We start from the raw sequence: 25,363 nt of genomic DNA on the forward strand, positions 1-25,363 counted from the left end.
ATAATTTGCATAGTCCGGACAAAGAAATGGTTAGAAAAGACTATTTTAAGCCTGTGTGTTCCTGAGATCATGGCTCTTTCACCAAGCTCTGAATTGAGGAAACTGAACTCTGGGTAAGAAGTCAGAGAAAGGTTATTGAGGAATGGGATGTGGATGTCTTCATAAGGGGAGGAGGGCTGGCTGGATCCGGTGAATGAAGTGTGAATCCAGTCCACTTTGTCATGCTGCAGTCCCTGTCTGCTTCTCCATCTTTCCGGTCTCAGGTAATTCCCTCAGCAATAACTTTTGGGTCCAGCCACTCCTACCTCCCTGACTCAGGACCTATCCTCTATCACCCTTAACCCCTCCAGAGGGACTGCCCACTTTAAACTTCCTAAAGGGGCTTGAAAACGTGAAAGCTCTTTACTTCCCATCCCAGAAGTGCGTGCACGCGTGCGTGCCTGTGTGTGTATGGCGCAAGGTGCTGGTCGGGGGCAGTTATTTCGGTACAGGCTGTTATGTGAGGACTCTCCAGACTTTAGAAACATGGTACTGGCCTCTCACTGCTGAGGAGGTGGGTAAAGAGACACTGAGACTGGTAAGCCTTCTCCTCAGCACCTAACTCTGTTGTATGAAGAATAAGAGCTCATTGTTTATTTGTCCCTAGTTTTTAACCAGACCACCTGCCTTCTTAGCTGGGCCCTTGGGAACATGCCAGACCAGCCCGCTGTCCCAGTGCCTGCCTCACCTGCCTGCTGCCTGCTCACACTTTTTGTTCTTGCCTCCTCTATCTTTTGGACATCCCTTGCTTGCTCCCATATATGCCTCAGGCCTGGTTGCTCCGAATTTGTCCAAATGCACTCCTCTGGCCCTATCCCCAGCCCCAGGTTTCCAACTCAACAATGACAGAAAGGTGTCTCAAGCCCCAGGAACCATAGCCACCTTGGGACACTCTAGCTTCTTTCTGCTGAGGCAGACCAGACACCTTTCAGAGTACAGCCCCCAGAATAAGAAGTGTCTTTCACCTATGTCTTCAGGGAAAGGAAATCTCTCCTTCTTGAGGATGACAGGTACATGAATAATTTGATTTATAGCCTTATTATCAGTTCCAGAGCATCCTAGTGACTTACTGTGGTCACCAAACCACTGCCTCCTAACCTACCTCAGGCTTTGGAGAAAGTCAAGCTTCTCTCTTCCTCCTCTTAGGCTCAGTCTGGCACTTCATTCCAAAAGGGGAAGTTGGGATTGGGGCCACAGGGTTTGAACCCAGCCTGGAGCTCTCCCTCCCACTTTCTGTCTTTCTCAACCAAACCAGGAGGCTCCAGCCAGTTGTGGTACACCCTGCCCCAGTGGTCTCCACTACTCCTTTCATAGTCATCTGAGGCCTTTAGGTTTGGCATTTCTTCCTGCAGGACACGTCACCATGGCAGAATCCCTTCAGCTCAGCTGACAGTCATTTTACACACACTATACACAAGCTGCCATTGAGGATGAAACTGGTATCCCAACAAGCCCACTATCTAGACCAGAGATGGGCCTGGGCACCCTCCCTGCCGCAAACAGACTCTCAGAGACCGGCAGGCAGCCTTATGCCCCACGTCGGCCCTGGGGCATCCTGAATCTCCCTCTCATCTTCAGGGCCTTTGTTTCGTCTCAGAATGAGCAATAGATTTTTGCTCAAGGTTCAGTTCAGGAAAGTTACAGTATATCTTTTCAACCTATATTCTATTTCATTCAAAGTGAGCATGGCTTCATGGATTCCTGTGGGAGTATGTATTCTTTCAACTTAATTTATATTAATGAATAGGATAAAGCCAAAGGAAAATTGCCATGGCCTTTTAGGCACCAAATGTTAATACTCACAAGTCTGAGAAGCAGCGATGTGGAGGCAACTTTGAGACCTTTCATTCTGAAAGGGACTGTGGGCACCGTGGAAAACACGATAGGCCACTTTCTCACTGTGTGCTGCCCAATGCTGGCCTATGCCCAGGGACAATAAAGCTAGATCTAACATGATTGCCAAGACCCTGTTCAGGCCTGTCCCCTTCCTCCAAAACTCCAGACTCTGAGGTATGTGGGAGGTGACTTTGAAAATCAGGCGCAGGCTACTGGGACATCTGGACTCCAGGCCAAGTCGGGCTCCTTCTGTACTTCATGGGCCCTGAGCAGAAGCAGCACACTCACCAATTAAGACCACAGAGAAAATGTGTCACCAGGGAGAGTTTCGCCCTCCGTCTGTCCCTACTGTGCACAAAAGGAAGCAGCCCAGTGAGCCGAGGGAAGGAATGAGTCCTCCAGAGTGAGATTCCTAGAGGTTATCTGACTTTTCCACTTAGAATAATCCTCAAACTATCTTAATAAGTTTTCCAATATTTCAATTCATTTCATTTATCTTCTTAAGATAAGATGGAAAAAAAGTTTTAAAATTGCCTCAAGGCCCTATGCATCAACTAGATAAATGGTGAGGTCTGCGAGAGGTTAATACCTTGTAGCATAATCTTGCCCTGGAATCCCATCAGGGCAATTGTGATCTGTTTAGTATCAACAGGATGACTACAGGTCTCCTGGAAGGAGTTATCAACTAATTTCAGAATAGAGATAAAAGCCTGTGAAATATGCAAAGGCTCCTTTCTAATTAAATAATTCACTGAACAAATTTTGTTAAAATTCAGTTTCCCCATTTAGAACAAGTGCTATCCAACACCCCAAGGAGGTGGCAAGGGGGGATGACAAACGAGGTTCTGGTGATCAAATGTGGTGATTATCTGCTCACAGATGGTGTGACAACAATCTGTAGGATTATTAAAAGAGGACTTTAATCACTTTTGATCATGTTTTGGTCTCTGCCCCATCCATTTCACAAGTCCTTTAAAAAGAATTGACCCGAAACCATACCAGAGTAGTAAGAGGCTCTGGTTGCTTCCCCTCTGATCCAAGCTACCCAATCACTTTCCCAGATGATTGGAATTACCTCCTTTTTTTTTTTAATTCATGTGGTAGCATGTATCATTACTCCATTATATTTTATTTATTTTTATTTTTTATTGAAGTATAGTCAATTTACAATGTTATGTTAATTTCTGGTGTATAACATAGTGATTCATTTATACATATATGTGTGTATATAGATATATAGAGATATAGATATATTCCTTTTCACCCTTTAAGTGGACTCCCTTCTTTCCTTGTCTCCCTACAGTCTATTCCCAAAACAGTAGTAAGAGTAGTCTTAAAATATGAGTCAGATCACAAATTCCTCTGCCTGAAACCCTCCAATAATTCCCCATCTCACCCAAAGTAAAAGCCAAAGCTTTCAAGGCCAGCAGGGCCCTTCCTAATCTGCATTCTAGCCCGAAGCAATCCAAACTCACTCCTATTTCTCTTTGCTTGGTTCCTTACTTACTACAGATTTTTCTAGTTATCATCTTAATGAGCCCTTCCCCTATCAGCCTGTTTAGTAACATACCTCTTCAGTTTTCTCTATTCTTCTTCCCTGCTGTATTTCCTCTGAAACACCTTCAGCCCTATGATATAATGTATGCTTTGCATATACATCTCATTTTCTATTTTTCCTCTATCCCCTACCCACCTCCACCAATGAACATAAGCTCTAGAAAGACAATCATCTCCCTTGATTTCTTCACTGCTTTATCCACAGGGCCTAGATCAGTGCCTGCCACATATCAGGCACACATTTAATACTTGTTGAATGACTAGATGACTTGGGGCACTTGGAAGCCATGTGCAAGATAAGTAAGCAGAAGGCAGAGAAAGGTACACACATTGGGGGAAGGAGGTATGGAGCAGAGCGAAGAGAGACTACGAACCCCTAGGAGACAGAACAGTAGCTGTGATCCTCAGTTTACCAGTTCCCAATTCTGACTCCCATTAGATAACATGTAATTTGTTTCCTGTCTTTGTATTGTCCACATATGTCCATATTATTACCCACCTTATCTTTACAACAACACTCTTTAACTTGAACCAGCTTGAAAGGGAGAAGAGAAAGAGACAACATTAAAAAAGGAATAGGCAGGCCAGGGTATCTAGGGCCTTGCAGGCCACTGTAAATACTTTGTATTTTGCACTGTTTGAAATGAGAAGCCGTCAGAGCATTTTTTTGATCAGAAGAGTGACTTGCTGATTTTCATTGACTGTTATCTGGAAAGAACAATCAGTCATGGTTCTCCAGAAAACAGAACCAATAGCATATCTATGTATTTATATATCCATATCTAATACCTAATAAATTGGATGTGGGGTGTGAGAGAAAATGAAGAGTCCAGAATGACTCCAAAGCTCTTGGCCTGAGCAACCAGAATAGTGTTTCCATCAACTAAAATGATGAAAGCTGCAAGGGGAACAGTTTGCAGGGAGGAGGGAAAATCAAGAGTTCTCTTTTGGACCTGTTATATTGAGATGCTAAATAAATATTCACTACTGATTAGTCTGTTAGATAGGCGGGTCCGGAGCTTAGAGGAGAGGTCCAGATTGGAGATAGAAACATGGGAGTTTCAGCATATAAATGTGGGGTTTCAGCATATAAATGTGAGACTAGTGATCTCAACGATAGCCATTTTGGTGGAATGATAGGGTCAATAGCTTGATGGGAAAAACTTCAAAAGAGAATGAGAAGAAGAGATGGTAATGAGTCTATAGACAATTATTTCTAAGAGTTTTGCTATAAACAGAAGGGGAGCAATAGGGTAATGGGGTCTGCAGGGGTTTTTAAAATTAGATTTATAACAGCATATTTACTTTGCTGATGGAAGTGTTCCAGTAGAGAGAGAAAAGTCAAAGATTTTAATGAGTGTTTACTATGTGCCGGGAGCTGTGTTAAGCACTCTACCAGTGTGTGGTTTCTCTTAGTAATGACAGCAAGCCTATGAGGTAGGGGCTGTTATTATCACCCCTTCACAGCTGAGAAGACTGAATAACAAGAGAGTTAAAGTTGCTGTCAAAGTCACACCACTCATAAGGGGCACAATACAAATCTGAAATTAGGAACCATGAACCAACTCCCTGCACTTTAGCTCCCCATCTGAAGAACCCAAGAGGGATATGAAGTGATATCTCAGAAATTTTGTTTAAGACATTAGTGGATTTTATGGGGGAAACTCTGCATTATAATGGTGTTTGCAAAACTGGGGATTCTCAAAGGAGAGGGTCCTTCTCAAAAGTTAAAGGCTAATGTCATGGATTTCCAGAACACAGCCTGCTCTCCCTTACCTTCATCTCCTTGCATGTTTGGTTCTGGGCTGCCCCCCATCCCCTTGCCTGGGTGAATTCCAGTTAAATGCTATCGCATCTCTGAGGTTTTTCTCAGTCTGTCCCCAGACACTCTGCCCATGTGACATTGTAGTGTAATCTCCATGTTTGTTCTCATATCTGTCTCCATTGCTAGGCTGTGCGTACTTTCAGGCTAGGCTCGAAACTTTTGTGTGTCAGGACCTGCTACCTGGAAAGCTCTCAGTACATCTTTGTCAAATGATTAACTGATTCAGTCAGACAAGGCTGACCATCCCTTGCTCTCAAAGATCAGAGATTCTCAAAGAAGAGAGGGATCCTCTAATGCCCAAGGACATTTGGCAACAGCTGGAAACATTTTTGCAGGGTTGCTCCTGGCATCTAGTAGGTAGAGGCCAGAGATGCTGTCAAACAGCCTGGAACACACTGAACAATCCATCACAACAAAGCATTATCTGGCCTAAATGTCAACAGTGCTGAGGTTGAGAAACTCTTTCATAGATTAAAACAGAAAAATGAAGTCCCAAGATCCATACCAAAAAGCATCTCTCCTGCCTTTTTTCTCATGCTGATTACTCCTAGGCTAGGGTGAGGTGGGGGCTTATTCCATCAGACTGTGGCTTCTTTCTCAGCAGCTTCAGCCTAGACATCTTGCCCCCAAACTGAGGTAATTCCCTAAATCAAAGAGGCACTAGTCCATTACCCCAAGTCCAGGGCTGAAAACAGCTCTTGACTTCTCGTCTTTCCATTGTTCCAAATTCCCTAAGGGATTTTCAGAACATTTAACAAGAAATACATCAATACTAATTTCATATCCATTCTAGAATATAATGGGGTCACTACTGCTAACAACCTATGTACCAATTCCCTCTAAAGCCACCAGACTCCAAAAACATCTATAGACAAAAGCTTTTACAAAAACATCTATAGACAAAAGCTTTTACAACCTTGTTCCTTTATCCAACTATAGAAATGGGAAACAGAGAAAATAATTCTTGTATTCAGCTTCCTCCCCAGCAAATACAGAGAACGTTGGATACATATTTTAACAGTATTTGTCAAATTCAGAAATAATGAGAACGCTGTAGGTGCCAGAAATGAAGAAGGGCCCCATGGTGCTGAGTGGGAATTGGAGTTTCATGATCACAGGACTAAGCAAACCTGACATTAGATTTTCTCACAGTGTAGGGACTGGGGTGTGTGGGGAAGGAGGACAAGAGCAGAGGCCACAGGCGCTGCACAAGTGGGGAAGCTGAGTTGACTCCCTAGACAAAGCTGAAAGTTGAAAAAAACCTTTGTCTGCAGTTCAAGGGCTTGGCTTAGAAGCAAGTGCCAAGCCCACCTACTGGCAGAAGAGTCAGCCATGAAAAATCAGAACCCCCCGACTGCTGTGCCTGCAGCTGTGTGCCCTGCATGCACAAAGAGGGACAGGCAGACAGACAGACAGACAGACATAGACACAGAGAGAGATGCACAGAGCTGAGAAACTGGCAGACTTCTTAGGACCCTGTCTGCGGTGACCACAAAATGGAGCTGAAGTCTCTAGGACTCAGGTCGGCATAGGACACTGAAGAAGACACTGTCTTCTGTCCATAAGCAGAAGCAAATAAGGAAATGCAATTTGCTCAGAGATAATCAATGGTGCAAAAACAGGAGAAATTATATTGAAAGAACTATAAATATTAGCTTAACCTGAAAGTGATTTTAAAATAAATATGTTTAAAATGTTCATCCAGATGAGGAAAGAAATAGAATTCATTAGGCAAAGTGGGGCATTTTGAAGGAAAGAGCACAGAGATTTGAAAGAGAACCAAATAGAAAGGGTAACAATGAAAATGTATTTTTTTAAAAGGAGTCTCTCTGTGAAGGGGAAAGCAGCAGCAACTAGAAAGGGTTTAAGAGCCACCAAAATGAAGACTACCAATTATTGACATAACTGGATTACTGAGGAGGAAATGCAGCTCACTGGGGCATAAACTTTATTTATTTATTTATTTATTTATTTATTTATTTATTTATTTATTTATTTATTTACTTACTTACTTACTTACTTACTTACTTACTTACTTACTTACTTATTTTATTTATTTATTCGTTTTCTGAATTACTCCTAAATAGGCTTTCTTGATACCCTCCTGTCCCATTTATGGTAGCTGGTCCAAACATAGCCCTTTGCCAGCTTCTGTTAACACTCTTACCACCTACAGTGATTGGAGCCGTCTCATTTTGCTATTTAAGATGCACTCTTATTTATATTAAAACTTCATTCCAATCTCAACTCTTCCCCTCCCCTCAACTGTGGGATGAGAGTAAATGAAATCTGCTCTTCACACTGTCTTCCCTTTTTTTTCTGCCTTTGAACTTTCTCCTTCTCCACCTTTACGACTGGCCCAAACTCTTGCCTACTTCTGGTGGCCTCTGCTAATGGGTGTTCTACTCACAGATGGTACCCAGGTTTCCTTAGGGTGGGGTTCAGCTTCACTCCAGCCTCCCCATTGATGAACCCTTTTTCCCAAAGGGGCATCTGCATCTCCCTTGGGACCCACACGCACACTGCAGTTCTTCTGCTGGGTTGGGCATCCCATCGTGTAACCCTGAGGCTACTTGGCAGCCCTACACCTCCTGCCTCTCCACTACCCTTTGAGCTCCTCCATGTGGACGCAAGGATCCACTTCCACCTCCTTCCAGGTCCACAGATGGGGTGGAGGTTCCTTCTCTTTTCCTCCCAAGCTCACTGGCTGTTGATGGAACTTGAAATGTAGAGCGCTTAGTGCCTACTGTGCTCACTTTTGCTTTTGCCACAATCCTGGGACAACAAGAAGTGTCCCCTGCAGCATCCCGAGTGTCCACACTGTGCCATGTCCTACATTGGCAGGAAACCAGGGCTCAGGGACGTTAAATAACTTGCCTAGCTAGTCACTGCTTGGCGAACGTGGATCTTTCTGACTCCAGTGCCAATGCTTTCCAGCATGCTTTGCTGTAAAGGAGGATATTCTAAGTCCAGAAAAGAGGTAGAGGAAATTAAACAACCTCTTACCCTGGGAGCATTACCACAAAACCGCAGCAGGAGCAAAACGTTAGTGGAAAAAGCAAGGGGTGTGCAAGCCTTGGTCTGTTGTGGCACCCAGGCTTCACACCCAGAGTCCTCTGATCTGAGGGGTTTGGAGCACTGAGATGATTTTAAGGTGGAGGCATTTGGGTTCCTGGGGGAACAAGAGTGGGAGGAAAGAGGAGAGGACTGTCTTTGTGTTTGGAGGAAATAAGGCAGGGAACCCTGCTGTCTCTAGGCTTGAAGGAAGGAAGCAAAGGTTCTCCTGATTTTCTTCTAGGTTGTCTGCATAACTCAGTACCAGGACTGGAAGGAGGGGCAGCCGAGACAGTAGCTCCGCCCAGGAGTAAAAACTGTACCTCTGATGGCATTTCCTTTAAACTCTCACTCAGGACATTGAGCATGGTAAATTGGTTGCAGGAAGGTAAGAAATGACCATCCACTTGACAGCCCATGGGTAGAGTGAGTACTCATATTCACAATTTTCAGATGAGGAAATCCAGGCTCAAAGAAGGAGAGTGACTTGCCCAAAGATACACAGAGTCAGGACTTAATCCAAGTTGCCAAGACTAGAGTTTCACCCACTTCTCCAGGCTGGCTGCCTTCACTGCTTTGCCTTCATTTCCATATCCCCCTTAGGCTTTATTTCTTAGCAAAGGAGATATAAGAGGGATAAAGAACACCAGTGATACTCAAAGCAAATAATATATGTAAAGACACTTTCGAAACTGTGAAGCTATGTAGATGCAGGAAAGCATTGCTATTAAGTGTGAGAATGGTTTGTAACATTATCCTTCCCCATGTTGACTAATAATTTTAATTCTCCATCTTCCCTGAGAATTGAACATTAAGGTAGGGCAAATGTGACTCAGGCTGGAAAGAGGAATGCTGAAATGGGAACATGATAAAGAAAAATTTCAGAGAACTTCTGGCAAGGAAATTGGAGAAGGAGCCTATCTCTCTAGGTGGCTTCTCCTGAAAGCAAAACAGATAACAAAACCAGGTTGTTGAAGAAATTTGAATCATTCATGAGAAGCTCTCAGGAATGGTTTTCTGTTATTAAGTTGTATGAGCTGTTTATATATTCTGGAAATTAAGCCCTTGTTAGTCTCATCATTTGCAAGTATTTTCTCCCATTCCATACGTTGTCTTTTTGTTTTGCTTATGGTTTCCTTTGCTGTGCAAAAGCTTGTAAGTTTAATTAGGTCCCATTTGTTTATTTTTGCTTTTATTTCTATTGCCAGGGTAGACTACCCTAGGAGAACATTGCTAAGATTTATGTCAGAAAATGTTTTGCCTATGTTTTCTCCTAAGAGGTTTACAATAACTTACTATACTACAATTTTAAAAATATAATAATAATAATGCAAAAAAAAAGTTTTCCATGAAAGCAATTCTGATTTTTTAAAAGTGATCTATTTGGGGATACTACCACCCAGACAGGAAAAAGTATTGGTGAGGAAAAATATGAAAGTTTCAGGAAGAATTTATTTGCCCCATGAGTGAACAATTCACTTAATTTGGGGTCATGTGAAAGAGAGAAAATCGCATTAATCCAAAGAAAAAAGCCTGAATCAGAGAATGTTTCTCACTTTCCACCAGAATTCTCAGCCCACCAGAAAGGGAAACAATACAATCTTATTTAAGAATGTTTAAAGTGAGAAAGTAGACCAATCATTATCTAGCTGCTGAGAGCCATCTATTGAAGGAAATGGGGCATGTTTAGCAAACTCAGACAGATGTGTTTGGGTGGTTATCTAAATGTGACCCCTAGTGTCCAACTCACAGAGGAAAATCTAAGTGATTTGATGGGCTGGAAACCATAGAACCATAAAATGTTAGAGCTGAAAAGCACTGGTGAGCATCCAATCCATTTCCTATTTTACAAATGAGTGGTTAAGGCCCAGCAGTGATTAAGTGACTTGCCCGGAGTCACAGAGATAGTGGCAGAGCTGGAATAGAACCCAGGTCTCCTAAGACCCCGTCCAGTACTATTCTCTATACTTTCGAGAATATTCTTCATAAAATGCAGCTGGCTTTATGATTTCATTATAGGATCTATCTATGGAAGATCATGAAAACGAAGTGTTTATTTCCTGTGGGCTGAAAATATAAAGAGGATATTGACATTTCTTACTTGATCTGAAGCAGTGCTAATCAGTAACTGAATCTTAAATTGTTCTTGCTAAGAACTGTTCAAAAGATTTAAGCCATTTTCCATATTTTCCCCATTACACACCACACATTTAAGTGACAGATTATGCCATTTTTCCTCAATCTAAGGTTTATAGTGATTTTCAAAGGAAAGAAATTACACCACGTAATGCAAACAATCAGTCAGGGTGGAAATCAGATGGACCAGGTCTCCTGAGATTCCCCACCATCGCCATTTGTATCAGCAGCTGTTATTTTCCATTTATTTCCTGTCCTTCTGCTCATAGCCCGCTGAGTGAAGCCAGAGGGCATTGTGCCCCCATGCACACTGGTTCTCCTAGAGATCCAGATGACCCAGCCCCCGCAGGGTGCTCACTGCCACCCAGGAGGACTGGGGTCATCCCTCTCAAGCCTCTTCCAACAGCTCTTCCCCATCCAGCGTCCTCCAGCTTCTATTCCCTTCATCCCCTCAGTCTACAGAATGATGTTGTCCCAACCTCACTAAAAAAATCAAGGCCACTCAACATGACCTAACAAAACTTCCCTTTTCATCAATCTAAAATGTCCCATTATCATCTATCCTTCTTCTAAGAAAGAAATGCCCCCTTTCTTTTCTACGCCTAGTCCTCTATCTATGCTTGTGAGTCCTTCCTGGGATATTGTTTCATTAGTTATCAAAGTTTGTCTACAGTTCCATTTTCTCTTCTCTTCTTTCTGAATCCTCTCTTGCCTAGAAAAATGCCCAAATCTCCCTTAAATTTAGAACACCACCTTTTGGCCAACTCCTCTTAAACTAAACCCAGTCTCTACCTGATATTTTACCTCCAAACTTGATCTACTCTCATCACTTCCTTAGCCTTCTGCAATCTCAGTTTTATTCCAATAGCCTCCTGAAGTCATTTTTTCTAAAGCAATAGATTTAATCATTAGATCCAATGGCCTATTCTTAGTTTTTAGTTTTCCTTGACCTTGCCAGAGGGTTTTGTTTACTTAAGAAGTATTTACTAAACATATATTTGGCAAGGCCCTAGGCTGAGCCCTGTGAGGAATAAAGATGAGTAAGGCCCTGCCAGGAACTTATGAGCTAGTAGAAGAAATAAACACAGAAAGGCATTAAGTGAGTGCTTTTTCCTTACAGTTCCAGCAATTTGGTTATAGAATTCAATGATTTTTTTTCACATTATTTTGTGTATATGTCTAATCACCCAAGTTAGAATTTACGTTCCTTGAGGAAAGAGACCTTTTCTTCTGCCCCTGGTTGTGCCCTCTATAGAAGCTTGGCCCTGGTAAGTGTTTGTGGTAGCCAGCTTCTGTGACGGCCCCAAGGATCCTCACCTTCTGGTAGTCATGTCCATGTGTAGTCTCTTCCCATATTGAATAGAGCTGACCTATGCCACCAAAAGGATATGAAGGAGATTATGGTTTGTGACTTTTGAGGCTTGGTCATGAAAGACATTACGGCTTTGCCTTGCTTTCTCTCGCAAGATCACTCACTCTAGGAGAAGCCTGCTGCCATGACATGAGAATACTCAAGCAGCCCTGACGGAGGCCTCCTCCAGTAGCCAAGTGAGCTGTCTTAGAAATGGATCCTCCAGCTCTAGCTAAGCCTTCTGATGCCTGTGCAGCCCTAGCTGACGTCTTGACTACACTATGAAGAGAGAACCTGAGCCAAACCTCGAGCTAGCCATTACCAAATTCCTAACCCACAGAAACTGTTTGCGGTAATACATGTTTTTTGTTTTTCGATGTTAAGTTTTTGAGTAATTCTTATACAACAATAGATATTTAATTTAGATTTTAGTACCTGAAAGTGCAGTAGTGCTGCTTTAGTAAAAAACTGAAACATGAGAATGACTTTGGAACTGGGAAGCAGGCAGAAGTTGCATGGACTTAGAAGAAACTTTTAGAGAAGCCTGAAGAGCCCTGAAGGTTCTGAGAGTAGAAGCTTGATAGCCTTTGAGGAGGCTGCAGGTGAGGCTTAAAGGAAAATAAGGAAAAATCTATTAGGAATTAGAGGAGAGGAGGAAAGCCGATCTTATGGAGTGGCAAAGTGTTTAGCAACATAGTAGAAATTAGAAAAAGCACCTGATGATTTGGCTGACCAAAGGAGATTTCCAGTCAGAGTGTTGAAGATGCCATCTGTTTCTTCTTGCTGCTTATGGTAAAATTTAAGAGGCAAAAGATAAGCTAAAGGAAGGACTGAGAAACGCAAAGAATCCAGGAAGTGTTATATTTAAAGCTTGCCAGTTTGCCCTTCTAGCAAACTCTTTTGAGGGTACTATCAGAAAAAAAACATGGTCTAAAGATAATGCCAAGGAATTGACCATGAAATCCTTTATGATTCAGAAAGACCCAAGGTTGTGCTTGGAGAGCTATGAAGTCAACAGAGCTTCTAAGAAGCAAAAGGCTGTTGTCCCTCTGCAGTTTCAGAGAAGCTCAAGAAGAGAAAGACTTATCTTGAAACAAGCTGCGGATGTTGCTTTTACCTAATGCAGTGAACATCAATAGGATTACAAACCCACAAAGTTTTGTCAGACCCACAGATTTTATTTTTGGAAATATGTCCACTTGTATTAAAAGGGGCAGAGATAGTACAAAAGCAAAAGCAGCCTCTAGACTCACAAACTTCTACAGGAAGAAAACTCTGCAGCTGCACACACAGATTGCCTTTGGTGGATAAGGAACTATGACACAGAGGGTGGAGCTAAGAGTCATTGAGAATCATTCTGGGAAGGAATAGCACTACCTAGTGAGGTCTCCTATGCACATTCTGTGACTGACTGAGGCCTCCAGCCAATTACCATGTGAGTGAGCAGTCTTAGAACTGGCTCCTTCAGCCTCAGTCTAGACTTCAGATGATTGCAGCCCCGCTGATGTCTTGTCTAAACCAGAATCACCAAGCTAAATTGCTCCTGAACTCCTGACACTCAAACACTGTGTGAGATAATGCATGCTTATTTTTTTGTTTCAGGTCACTAAGTTTTGGAGTACTATGTGATATAGTAGTAGATAACTAAAGCAGTGTTCAATAAATATTTGTTGAGGAAATTAAAGAAATCACATCTCAAGAAGTAATATAACCAAATCCTCAGTGTGTCCCATAATTAAGTATAAAATCTCCTAAAATGTATACAACTAGGCCGTTGGCAAGGGTGGAAAAATGAATCAATCCTATTCCTTCTGTATAGGCACCTCATACAAAGAGGAAGCAAGCAGAGGCATTATGATTCACTTCACCAGTTGACCACTGTTGTCCTGTTACTTAAATGCTCAAGGAGTGTCCAAAGTGTATGTGGAGGGGCATGACAAACAGATTGTGACCTAGGAGAGCATATTCTGTAGCAGTTAATGTTCATCATCCTCTCATTCTCCTTTCCTTCCTCCCTTTTAGGTCTGAATTTGTTGTCATTGCTTCATTTCCAGGATTGTACAGAAGAACCCAAGTATGGTAGCTGTAAGTAATATAGCCAGGAAACCCTTCTTGGTCTTTATAACTTTAGAAGCATTCTTTGGAGCAGGAAGGGTTTAATACTAGATCCCAAGAGAACAAACACAGAAGCGTCATTCCAAGAAGTCAGTAAATAAGATATAATCCTGCTTCCCAAATGAGTCCTCTGAAATTGATGGAGAGTTATCTGCCGAGAAGTGAACTGTCACCAGATTGAGAGAGGGAAGGGCCCAATGAGAACACTGCTCACACTGGGCCTATAATCATGGGTCTGGCTGTGAGTTCTCCAGAGTTCACGTCATTGTCTGAAAATCCCTAATGTAAATTGTTACCCTGAAGAACAGAGTACTGTCGCTGTTACTTTACTTCTACTAAACCTAACAGCACTGCTGAGGAATTATCCTCTGAGCTGAAAATTCCTAAAATTAGGCTGGTATCTTGACTGCAAACAACAAAAATCCTGCTGAAAATAGCTTCAACAGATAGGAGTTCTTCTCTCAAGCGAGAAAGAGCCCAGAAGCAAGCAGTCCAGGCTCCTTTTGGCTTCCCTTGCTGCCTTCCTTCAAACATGGCTCCTGCATCTCCAGGTGGGCATCCTGGTCACCATCCAAGTAGGAAGAAAGGAACACAAGTCAGGATGGACGGGCCAGTCACATCTATTCCTTTTGAAAAGCTTCCCCAGAACCTGTATCCAGCAATTCCCATTAACATCTCAGCAGCTGAAGGAGTCTAAAAGGTGAAGTTTTAGTTTCCTTGCCTTGTCAATAGAGAGGAGAGTTGGGGGGAAGGGAGCTGTGAGTCGGCCACACCTAGGGTTATAAGAGATCTTGGGTAATTCCTGAATCTAGCCTTCTGCCTCGAACAAGATTATTTCCTAAACATAATTCTTTCCATTAGAGCATATAGTGAATACTGGAATACAGAAAAGGATGTCTTGTCTCTCTTGCCCTTCACAGCGGAACAAAGCAAGAGCTGTCTTTTAGAAAACAGATGCCTTGGGAGTTACTTCACTGGGGGTCAAACCTGTCTTCTCAGCAGCAAAGGTGATTATTTTCCTTAATTACCATTGCTTCACATCTTGTTATGTGAGCTGTCGGCATCTTAATTTAGCTGATGACTTTCCACAGTCATTTTAGATTTATTTGGCACCTAATTTACTTAACATAGCTTTTGCTGTGAAAGTTAATCAGGGGCCCCAAAACTCTTAATAAGCTCAGTATTTTACAGTGAACACTACCCCAAGTAATGCTTTACAAAAATGATGACAAGGCACAAGGTCTGTAGCTTCCAGAAGCAAAGAGTTACAGATTAATGAATTAAGAAGGTCTTAAACTTACACTTCACTACAGGGTTCATGTAGCAGATGCACAAATGAGCATTTATAATGTAGCTGGTTCTTCAGAGAAAATTTCCATTAACCCAGCATCCGGGTGAAGAAGAATCTCTGTAGTCTTATATATAATGACTAAAGAACATACACCATTCAATAATTTAAAAAGTTTTGCCACCATTTCTTCAGCTATTTCTTTTGAGATGAGACTGTCCTGTTTTGTTTTCATGTCTCTACCAGTCCTGACTTTTAGTATCAGTGGAAATCACTGAGGTAGACAAAAACGCCCTGATGAAGTATCTCTCTTCATATATCAGCTAGTGGTGAGTTCAGAATATAGGGACCCATCCTCATGCAACTTATAGTCCAAGACTGAAAATACCACGTAGAGGAACACAGGGCAATCATAAAACAGACACACCACTTAAAAATGCAAATAGTTGCCCCTGCCACTGTGAGATTTTTGCATATACCTGCTCCTTTCACTAAAAATGTTTAAACAGTGCCCTGCAAAAAAATAGGAACTCAAGGAATATTTGCTGCATAAATGATTTTCACAGTGATGGAGAGTAAAAAGGAAGGGAGGAAGGTTGAGAATAGGCAGAGTACCTGGCCTAGGCTAGGCAAGCAGTACATGCTTCCAGAAAGACTGGGGTTTTTCTCTTTCTCCCAGATAAAGAATTATAGAAAACTTGAGATTTAAAGGAGAAAGAGAGAACATTTGTCTTGGGGGAGCTGGTGAGAGGGAAGTGGGGGAGACCAATTCAAGCTTCTAGGCTCTAATCTGGAAGGCACAGAGGATGGAGGAGGATCTGAAAAACTGACGTGTGAACCTCAGGAGAAGCAGAGAGAGAAGCTGGGGAGTTGGGAGAAGTCAAAAGAAGGGAAACACTTCTGGACTCTGAGCCTCAGTTCCCTCATCCCTAAAATAAGAGTAAGAATAATTCTTGCTCTGCCTATTTCAAAGAGGTATTATGAGGATTAAATGAAATGGTGTGTGTAAAAGTGTTTTCAAAAGTTGAAAACACTGTATTAGTACAAGAGATCCTTTTAAAGCTATTTTTGGCGCTGGAACAAGTGAGCAGGTGCCACCATGATGGTAAACGTGGCAGAGGCAAATCACAAAGGGATTATGGCCCAAGGCGCTTTGAAGGGTCACAGTAGGAGTCTCAGATATCCTACATTTTTTAGGGCCCCAAACTTCCTGAAATGTTTTCACATAAAATGTGTTTATCGCCAGCGAGACCTTATGAGGAATAAGGAGCTTGAGATTCCAGAAGTTAATGGGCTTACCAGGCACACACAACTGGTTAACAGCAGGGTCAGAACTATGCTCAAGCTTCCTGGCTCATAGTCTGAAGTTCAGGCCACTCCAAGGAAAACCCTCCTGCATGATTTAAACCCATCAGTACCAGTTCCTTTTGTTTCAAGGTACAAATTAATGAGCAAGAACAAGGAGAGATGATATCACTTCTCTACACTCTGATAACTCACCTAAGAACACTTTTCACAGGGAAAGGAAAGGGCACCATGTTTTATCTAAACAGGTTTTCTTTTTGCAAAGCCGAATCTATCTATTTTGAGGGAGGAAGCTGGGTCCTTATGACCTCCGTGTGGAGTTCTGCATGGGGATTTGACAAGATGAGAGCATCATAATGAGCAGCCTGCCCGGGCTTCATAATGAAAGAACTAGACCTGCATTAGACTGTGCGGGGTTCTCTGCTTTGAGCTAGATTTCTTTATCTTGCAGCTGGGCAATACACTAATTTACACTTACAATATACTGATTTAGGTCTTTAGGCTAAAGAGTTTATCTTAATCAGTTCAGACTGATATAATGAAAGTACCATAGACTGGGTGACTTAAACAACAAACATTTATTTCTCACAGTTCTAGAGACTGGGAAGTCTAAGATCAAGGCACCAACAGTTCTGGTATCTGATGAGGACCTGCTTCCTGGCCTGTAGGTAGCTACCTTCTCCTGTATCCTCACATGGCTGAGAGAGGTCATCTCTCTCCCTTCTCTTCCTACAAGGACACTAATCTCTTTCATGAGGGCTCCACTCTTATGACCTAATTACTTCCCAAAGTCCCCACCTCCAAATACCAACACTCTGGGGATTAGTTTTCAACATATCAGTTGGGGAAGGGGCGGGGGCTGCTGGAATAAGCAGGCAGTTTGTAACACAGGTGTGAGTGGGTTTTCTACCTTACCTTGCCTATTTGACCTGACATTGACTTTGTCTGATTTATATCCCTCCAAGAAGTATAAGCAATGGCCCACTTTTGGTTTCAATTACAGAGACCATTTTCCTTCCTACTGAGATAAGAGTAGGATGAATATGCAATAAAATAAGTAATTTTGTGAAGTAAGCACTCAAACTAATGAAGGCTTATTGCCTGATAGAGGTGACCTCCCTCCTGCTTCATAGCATAAATAACTAGTGTTACCAAGGCAGATGCACATTATAAACTCTTCATCAAGGAACTACGCATGCATCATTTATATGTGTACACATATTTGTGGATTTCTGTGAACCTTAGAAGACCAACTTGGAAATATATTGCTTTTTGTCTACACCACACAATTAAGCACTTAATTATGCAGTAATTCTTTTCATGTTAGTTTTGAAAGCTCTTAGAAGTTGAAGATCATGTGGTCCTCCAAAGCCTAACATAATCTTAAGCACATAGGTGTTCAATAAATATTTTAATTGGTTAATTTCAACAGATAAAATATTAATCCTTAAGTATTAACAAATAGCTGGAGAGGTAAGGAGAGACCAGTTGATGAAGAGCTATAAATGCCACGTCAGAGAGGATGATAACATCTGAGCTTAAGAAGATGACTCTGAAGGCCATGTGGAGGCTGGAGATAGAAGGAGAAAAAGGGTGGAGAGATAATGATAGCAGGGAGATCTTTTGGAAGCTGTTGAAATGGTCCAGGTGGGGAAATGGCTAAATAATGGCAATGCCAAGGGCCAAGGGAGAGACAAGACTGATGCAAGAGATATGTAATAAATACAACCCGTGGGACCTCTCTGGAGTGGAGAACAAGGGGATCTACAATGACCTCTAGGTTTCAGGCTTGGATAGTTGTGTCATTATCCAAAATAGGAAATGCAGCAAGATGAAGAGGCTGGGAGTGGGAGGAGGTAAAGAATTTCATGTTGGACATTTTCAGTTTTGAGGAGTCTAGATAAAAGTATCTAGTTAGAATTATAAATGTGTGGGCCAATCTCAAAGAGAAGAGGGAAGTTTGGAGTAGGGATTTGGACTTTGGGGTTGTGAGAGCATGGATGGTAGTTGAAGGCATGGATGTCATTGTGAATACCCAAGAATGGATATAGAGGGAGTGACTAGAGGAGGTTGTTAAATTGTTAAGATTTAAGGTAGGACCATGAAGGAACTTGAAAAAGAGCTACTAGAAGCATAAGAGGTAAATCAGGGTGACACCCTGAGGTCTTGTGGAGGTGGGAGCACGGGATGGGGACTGCAGTCAATAAAGCCAAAGGTTCAAGGCCTCAGAGATCAAAAAGCTGGTGAAAAGGAGATCTAAAGGATGACTGGTGATTAGGACTCAGAAAAAGCTAACGTAGTGTCCAGGATGTAGCCACAGGAGAAGCTTGTTCAAGTTGAATCCTGAAACCTCATTTCTGCAACATGACCCTGCACCAGAATCTCAACTTTCTCTCTTTCTTTTTTGTCATTCATACCTTCCTCTTCTCCCATAATCTCACAATTCAACCATAATCTAACTCAGTTTTGCATGCAATCTCTCTATCAGTTCCTAACATAGGTTCTGTTGTTTGTTTTGAAACTGGGCTAATGGAGCAGTATTTGATGGAAAAAAATAATGAGGCTATTTGACCAAAAGATAAAATTGGTTTCTGCAGACCTAGCAGGAACTGTAAGGTGCAGTCTTACTTTTCAGTTTTTTCGGTACATATTTTAAGTAGATGCCATTTGCTGGTGAAAATTGCTGTGGGAGTGATTGTGAAGAAAGTTAAAAGGATATACCTCATCAAACCACAGCAATTTTATGTTGCACATCAACATGTGGAGGACAGGATGCTGGTCACACCACATTTGCACAAGTCAGATTGTAGATACGGATGGAAACTTAAGCATGCATGCTAGGAGGAATGGATGTTTAGCTGGAAAAGAGGAAGCAGGAGGAACAAATAATTGACAAAGTGCTTTAATATTGCTGCAGTTAAAATAATAATAATGACTGATATTTATGGAGCCCATATCAGGCACTAAGCTCTACATAAGCTTTACATGTATTATCTTGTTTACTATCTACAACACCCCTAAGTGATAAATAATAACACATATATCACTTACTAAGTGCTTTACAACAACCCCATGAGTTAGGTACTGTTATTAAACCTGTCTTGCAGATCAGGAGACGAAGGTATGGAGAGGTTAAGGAAACCCATTCTAAGTCAAGCTAGTAATGGTGGAGCCTGAATTGGAACAATGTAGTTGGAAATCAGAGTCCAGCTCTTATGCACAAAGCTGTACAGTATATTAGCTGTACAGTGTATCAGCTATACAGACGAGGGAGACAATACACAGAAACCAGGAGCCACTAAACCACAATCTCAGAGCTAATAGTGATAAAGCTGGAATTTGAAGCCATTGGAAACCAATGAGCAATTAGGACACAAATTGTGGTTCAATATTTAAAAAAACAAACAAACAAAAAACTTGTCTAACTACCGAAGCAACATAGTGAGATGGGCAGCACAGTGGAGTTCTGAATCCCCTGTGCTCAGAAACATTCAGGAAAAGAGGGAGTAATATAATGGTATTTTCTATTTACATCCACGTTATCATTTCCAAGGTGCTTTATAGGGAGACTTCTTCTCTTGGTTTTGGATTTGATGGCCTTGCGGGTTCTTCCCCATGAAAGCAGATTATCTTGACCTGTCCACTACTAATCACTGTCACTAACATTTGAGCTGGTTTCAAAAGGTCTCAAATGGTTTTTGACAATTGAGCAGCATTTGCTGAACCATTAAGCTGTATTTGTGCATATGTGCTCCTTATTCATTCATCTGCTCATCCAATTAATGGTTATTGAAAATTTATGAAGTGCCAGGCACTGTCTAGGTGCTAAGAATGTAGCAGGAAGAAGGCACAGTCTCGGCAGCCACCGCCATTCACAGCCCACTCTGGGTCTAGTCATCCTGGAAGTCACTTGCAGACAGGTCCCATCCAGGCCAGGGGCTTCCAGCCTCTCTGTGCGTCAGGGTATTCTTTGGCCCTGGCATTCTTGGCCCATGCACAGGAGCATCCCTCAGCCCATGAGGGGAGGAAGTTAGTGGGTAAATACCCCAGCTTCCTTGCACTTTGGTGGGACAATGTGAGGTATACTCTTTGCAGACTATCCAAGGCCCCCCAACAGAACTGAGCCCCCGTTCTAGAACCCCTAGCAAGCATGTTGTCAATGCTCCTCCTATTGTCTCTCCTCCGTTCCCTGTCTCACATCCTCACTTGCTCACTGTGCTTCTTAGGATCATTTTCTAAATAAAGTACTTACACCCAAATCCTTGTCTCAGAAACTGCTTTTGGGGGAACTTGTCATCTAGAAACGTTTGATCTAGTGGTTATGGCACATGTATTATTATTGAGGCTGCAGGTTCATCTGAGTACCCACACTGAAAATCAGAGGTGCCTTCCTTAGGAAGGACAAATGCATCACGTGTCTGTCCCTTTCAGTGCCTTTAGATCAGAATTTAACATGGAACAAAGACACCCAGGGACACTTGCAGGGCAAAGCCAGGCCAGAACACCATGCTGAGAAGTGAAGCTCTGGCATGTGGAGAAGGCATTTCTAAGTGCTCTGCAGGCACCAGCATCCATCACCTGTACAAGAGGAAAGAGGGAAGAGTACAGGAGGAAAAGGAGAAGTCATGTGGAGTGTCGTATAAAGGCCTGATTTTAACCACTGATTGTCTTCAGTGGGGAGCACACACTCTGACTCAGCCAGACACTTTGCCCCCGGACACAGGATCACTCATGCAGCAGCTCTGGTTGTCAGGTGCTGGTATACCACTCTACCCCCTGAGAAACTTGAGAAATCTGGGACGTCGTGTTCCCAAAAGAGCAGCATCAAGAGGAAAGGGAAATAACGTCTGACAGGCAGCCTAATGTCCCCTTGTACCAATGTCGCTGAAACACAGATTTAAGCAGATTAAGATCACAACCACAGTCTTCTCTAAGGCCTACCAGTGTCCTCTTGTCAGATATGATTTGTGCCAAGGGGATCACAGGATAAGCTTTAGGGTCTGCTCCCCACTGAATTTCAGTTACGCTTAAGTGTGTCTAGCAAACTGTTGGAAAAGCTTCAAGACCAGTCCATATCATAAGCTGATTTGCATGAGGGATTTTCCTGTTATTCAGAGGAAGATTTGAGCTCTGCTCTCTTGGGGAAAGAAAGCAAACATGAAGTGTCTGTCCCCCACCAGGCCCCCAGGGATGGGTCATTTAAGCCCTGTGGAGAGGACTTCAGGAAGAGGCAGAAGGAGCTGTGGTCTTGAAGCCCTTGATTGCTGGTGGAAGCCAAGCAGAACTGCTTCGGGCCCCCATATTAGCAGCAGGACAGAGCGCAGGAAGGATGATCCTCTCCATTTCCCCCTAGACAGCAGGATGGTGAGGCTGAAGAAAATGTAGGGCCATGAAGTCATCTTTTGGGATTACGTTTAGGGGCCCCATGGTAGAGGGAGCCAGCAGCCATGTCCACTTTGCTCGCTGACCCGTGCTGCAGCAGCCAGGCACCCTTATGTGGATGAGGGCTATAGACCACCATGAGGGGAGCACCTATAAAATACCCCCAGGGATCCCAGAAATAACTGGCAGATGTTTTTGATTGAGTAGAGAAAGAATTTGGCCTCTTTTACATGGAGTTAGGAGTTAAATTTGCAATGTTCCAAATCAAAGATTGGGAAACTGACCAAAACTTATATTGGCACATCGTAGAAAGGCTGACCCAGTCAAGTGCTGCTCAACAGTTCTTAAGAAACCATAGGCAGCTCCACATGGTCTTCACGGGTCCCAAGCTGCAGTCAGATCCAGCCTGAGGAGAGCTTGATGCCTCTGGGGGTAGACAGTGAATTTGTAGCCAGTGAACCTAAAGGTTTCCAAAGGCCAGTCATTCAAAATCTGACTTTAAAGATTTCTACCTCATTTGGGGGGTTTTAAACTATTATTATAAACTTGTTCAAATTTTGCACCTGTATTGTTAGCTATCCTATGCATAGGTGCAAAAGCAAGCATCTCTCACTCTGAATTTGAGTTGCCAGCCTTAGCAGATAAAATACAGGACGTCCAGGTAAATTTGAATTTCAGATAAATAATAAATCATTTTAGTATAAAAATTAGTATGCAACATTTGGGACATATGTATACTAAAACTTATTTATTATTTATGAAAAGTTTAAGCTCTACTGTGTTTTATCTGGCAACGTTACTCTGAAAAGATCTTTCCCTGGAAAGCAGAGTAGCAAAACATCTGGAATTAAGGAAAAGTTCTGTGGTCCTTTTTCCTACTGGGTAAAACTGAAATGGCCAACTGATTTGTCTTTCTTAAAACGTATTCCTCATTTACTTCCCAAAAGAACTGAAATGGCATAAAATAAAAAGCACAATCAATCCATTAAAATAGAAGTAGAAATTCAAAAGATATAGAAAAGAATGAGGAAGTTTGAATTCTAAAAGCCATGTGGTTGTGGCTGATCGTTAGCTTTGTTTCTGAACTGCTTGGCAGCCCCAAGCTAAAAGAAAACACTATCTGATACAAGGATGCAGGTGATTAGGCTTTTGTCTGGCCCTAATTCTTAGAGGACTTTATCATATGGGTTATTATACATAAAACAGCGTGCTAGCCAGTAAGGTCCAAAGGGAGGGCAGCTTATAGGGCTCCCACACCTGGAACACCTGGCCTGAGGCTCAGCTTGGCCTCACACCATCACTTCAGCTCTTTTACCTCATTTATTCATCTATAATGTGACATGCCCCACTAAACACATTACAAATAGAAGCTATTATTACCAGAGCTAGGACTAAGGATATCAACGCTGGCAATAATAATAGAACGTTCTGTGAGGCATTTTGTAAAATACCCATAAACACTCCTCAAGTGACTGTTATTGCATTAACCCTTGATTTTAAAAGACTAGGACACAACATTAAAATGTAATTCAGCAAAGGCCTTTTTGGCAAGTCAGGTCATAGAACCAGTCATCCTGGCTGACCACCTGCCTCTTAAACTTCCCAGACTAGATGAAGCTCAGGGCCGGGTGTGGGTGCTGTGGCCTTACAGGGCACAAGTATACCAAGTTTTTCCTTTACAATTGCTAATCATCTCTGCAGCCTGGGACCTGAGAATAAGTTGTCTTGAGCTAAAAGCAAGCCACAAGCACATAGGAGTGCCCATCCAAACCCAAGGCAGGGCTGCAGGCTGTACTTCTCTCAAGGAATTAACACTGGTTGGCCAGGCTGATAAGAGAAGGAAAGACATGTGTCTGTGGATACCACTGGATTTGCAGACAAGCTATGGAACGCAAATGCTTAGTCACTGAGAAATGGCTGCCAAGAGCGGATGGAATATCAGTGTGACTACCACGGGGTTCCTTCTGTGTCAGCCACATTGGTCTGGTGCCCTCCTCTCTTTCAGAGGAAAGGGCCAGGGGGCTCTCATCTTGCTCACAGAATTCCAAGAGAAAATATGCTTCATTTCAGAAATAATAATAATAATAATAATAATAATAATAATAATAATAATAATAATATATAATAATATATAATAATATTATTATTATTATTTTATTATTATAGTAACAGTAATCATTACATGCTCTGCTGTTTTATATGTCTGCCTTCATTAAATCCTCGTAAAAAAGTTGTATTATTACTTCCATTTTACTGTGAGCAAATAGGTTGAAAATGATCCTTTCTACAGGTGAGTAGGGGAAAAAAGACCCCGGGGACTCTGGAAAAAGACTATTCATTTTCTGTTCTTACTTGCAAGGTTGGTTTACTTTAACTAGGAGAGGACCAATTCAAACGTGTCTGAGTATCTACTGTGGGAACAGCTTTCAACTAATCGCACGAGGAATGCACAGATGGCTGCTGTCCACACACGCTTTCAACCTAGTCTGGTCTACAAATTAACCAAGGTGGAATATATATGCCCTTGGAAAGGTATGGCCTTGGCTCACACTACATCCCTTCTGATCAACAGCCTTTGTGGTAGTGAACTTGAGTATCAAAGGCAGCCAGAGGTGCCTGATAGGAGAGCTTGCTTTGTACCTGACTGCTTCCCCTCAGAAAGGGAAGGTTTAGGGGCCCAGCAGAACTCTTAGGGCCTCAGATAATTTGGTCCAGCTGGCAGGCCATTTTGCTGGCACCTTTGAATTAGGTTCCTGATTCTTCTAGATGCATGTAGGCCCTTTGAACTTGGAGGGTTCAGAATGACCTCATCTCACTGGAGACACTGGCTCACCTTATTTTTCCATCAAAGGTAGTTATAATCACCCCTTGGGCAGAGAACAGAGGAGAAGGTATGAGGGTGGGCCCTGCAACTCATTCTGAAAATGGGCAGCACTGGTCAGTGAGGGTGAGAATGGTTGGCTAGAGGTAGAGGGTAGGGTGATGCTTCTCCCTTGATGGAGGGTGACCCTTAGCCAGACGTCAGAGGCAAGGATCGCCACCATGAGCCACTAGGTAGAAAGACCGGTAGGCCCTCTAAGGGACCACAGAGCCCCTCTGCTGGGATTCGGGGCAGCCTGAGGCTTCTCAAAGGGTGCCCCTCTGGTTCTCCCTGTTTTCTGAGCCAGTGGCTTGCCCTATGGAGCGTTCCTCCTTTGTTTTGTGTACTTCTTGCATTTTTAAACAGCAGTTTCTCAGAACAGATGCTTCTTTCCTCCTTCCCAGTGGCCCTTCTGCACAAATAGCAGATTGCCTACTTCTGTCATCTTAATCAAGGGAAGGAGAGAAACATGCTAATCATGTTATTTTTCTCTTCTGCCTGCAGTTGGCTATGTGAGCCAAGGGCCCTCTCTCCTCCTCAGCCTCTTCCCATGCTAACACTCCAAGCAGGAGATTTTCTTTGGTACATCTCACCAAGCCTGCTTCCCCTTTGGCC

At 42.6% G+C, this 25,363-nt stretch overlaps 1 protein-coding gene across 7 annotated transcripts in view; it reads right to left on the reverse strand.

The window, feature by feature from the left end:
- Positions 1-25,363, reverse strand: part of ZNF366 (zinc finger protein 366) — a 287,106-nt gene that overhangs the window by 106,673 nt on the left and 155,070 nt on the right. The window lies entirely within an intron of this gene.

The sequence above is a fragment of the Camelus bactrianus genome, chromosome 3, assembly GCF_048773025.1.
Source record: "Camelus bactrianus isolate YW-2024 breed Bactrian camel chromosome 3, ASM4877302v1, whole genome shotgun sequence".
Classification (NCBI taxonomy): domain Eukaryota; kingdom Metazoa; phylum Chordata; class Mammalia; order Artiodactyla; family Camelidae; genus Camelus; species Camelus bactrianus.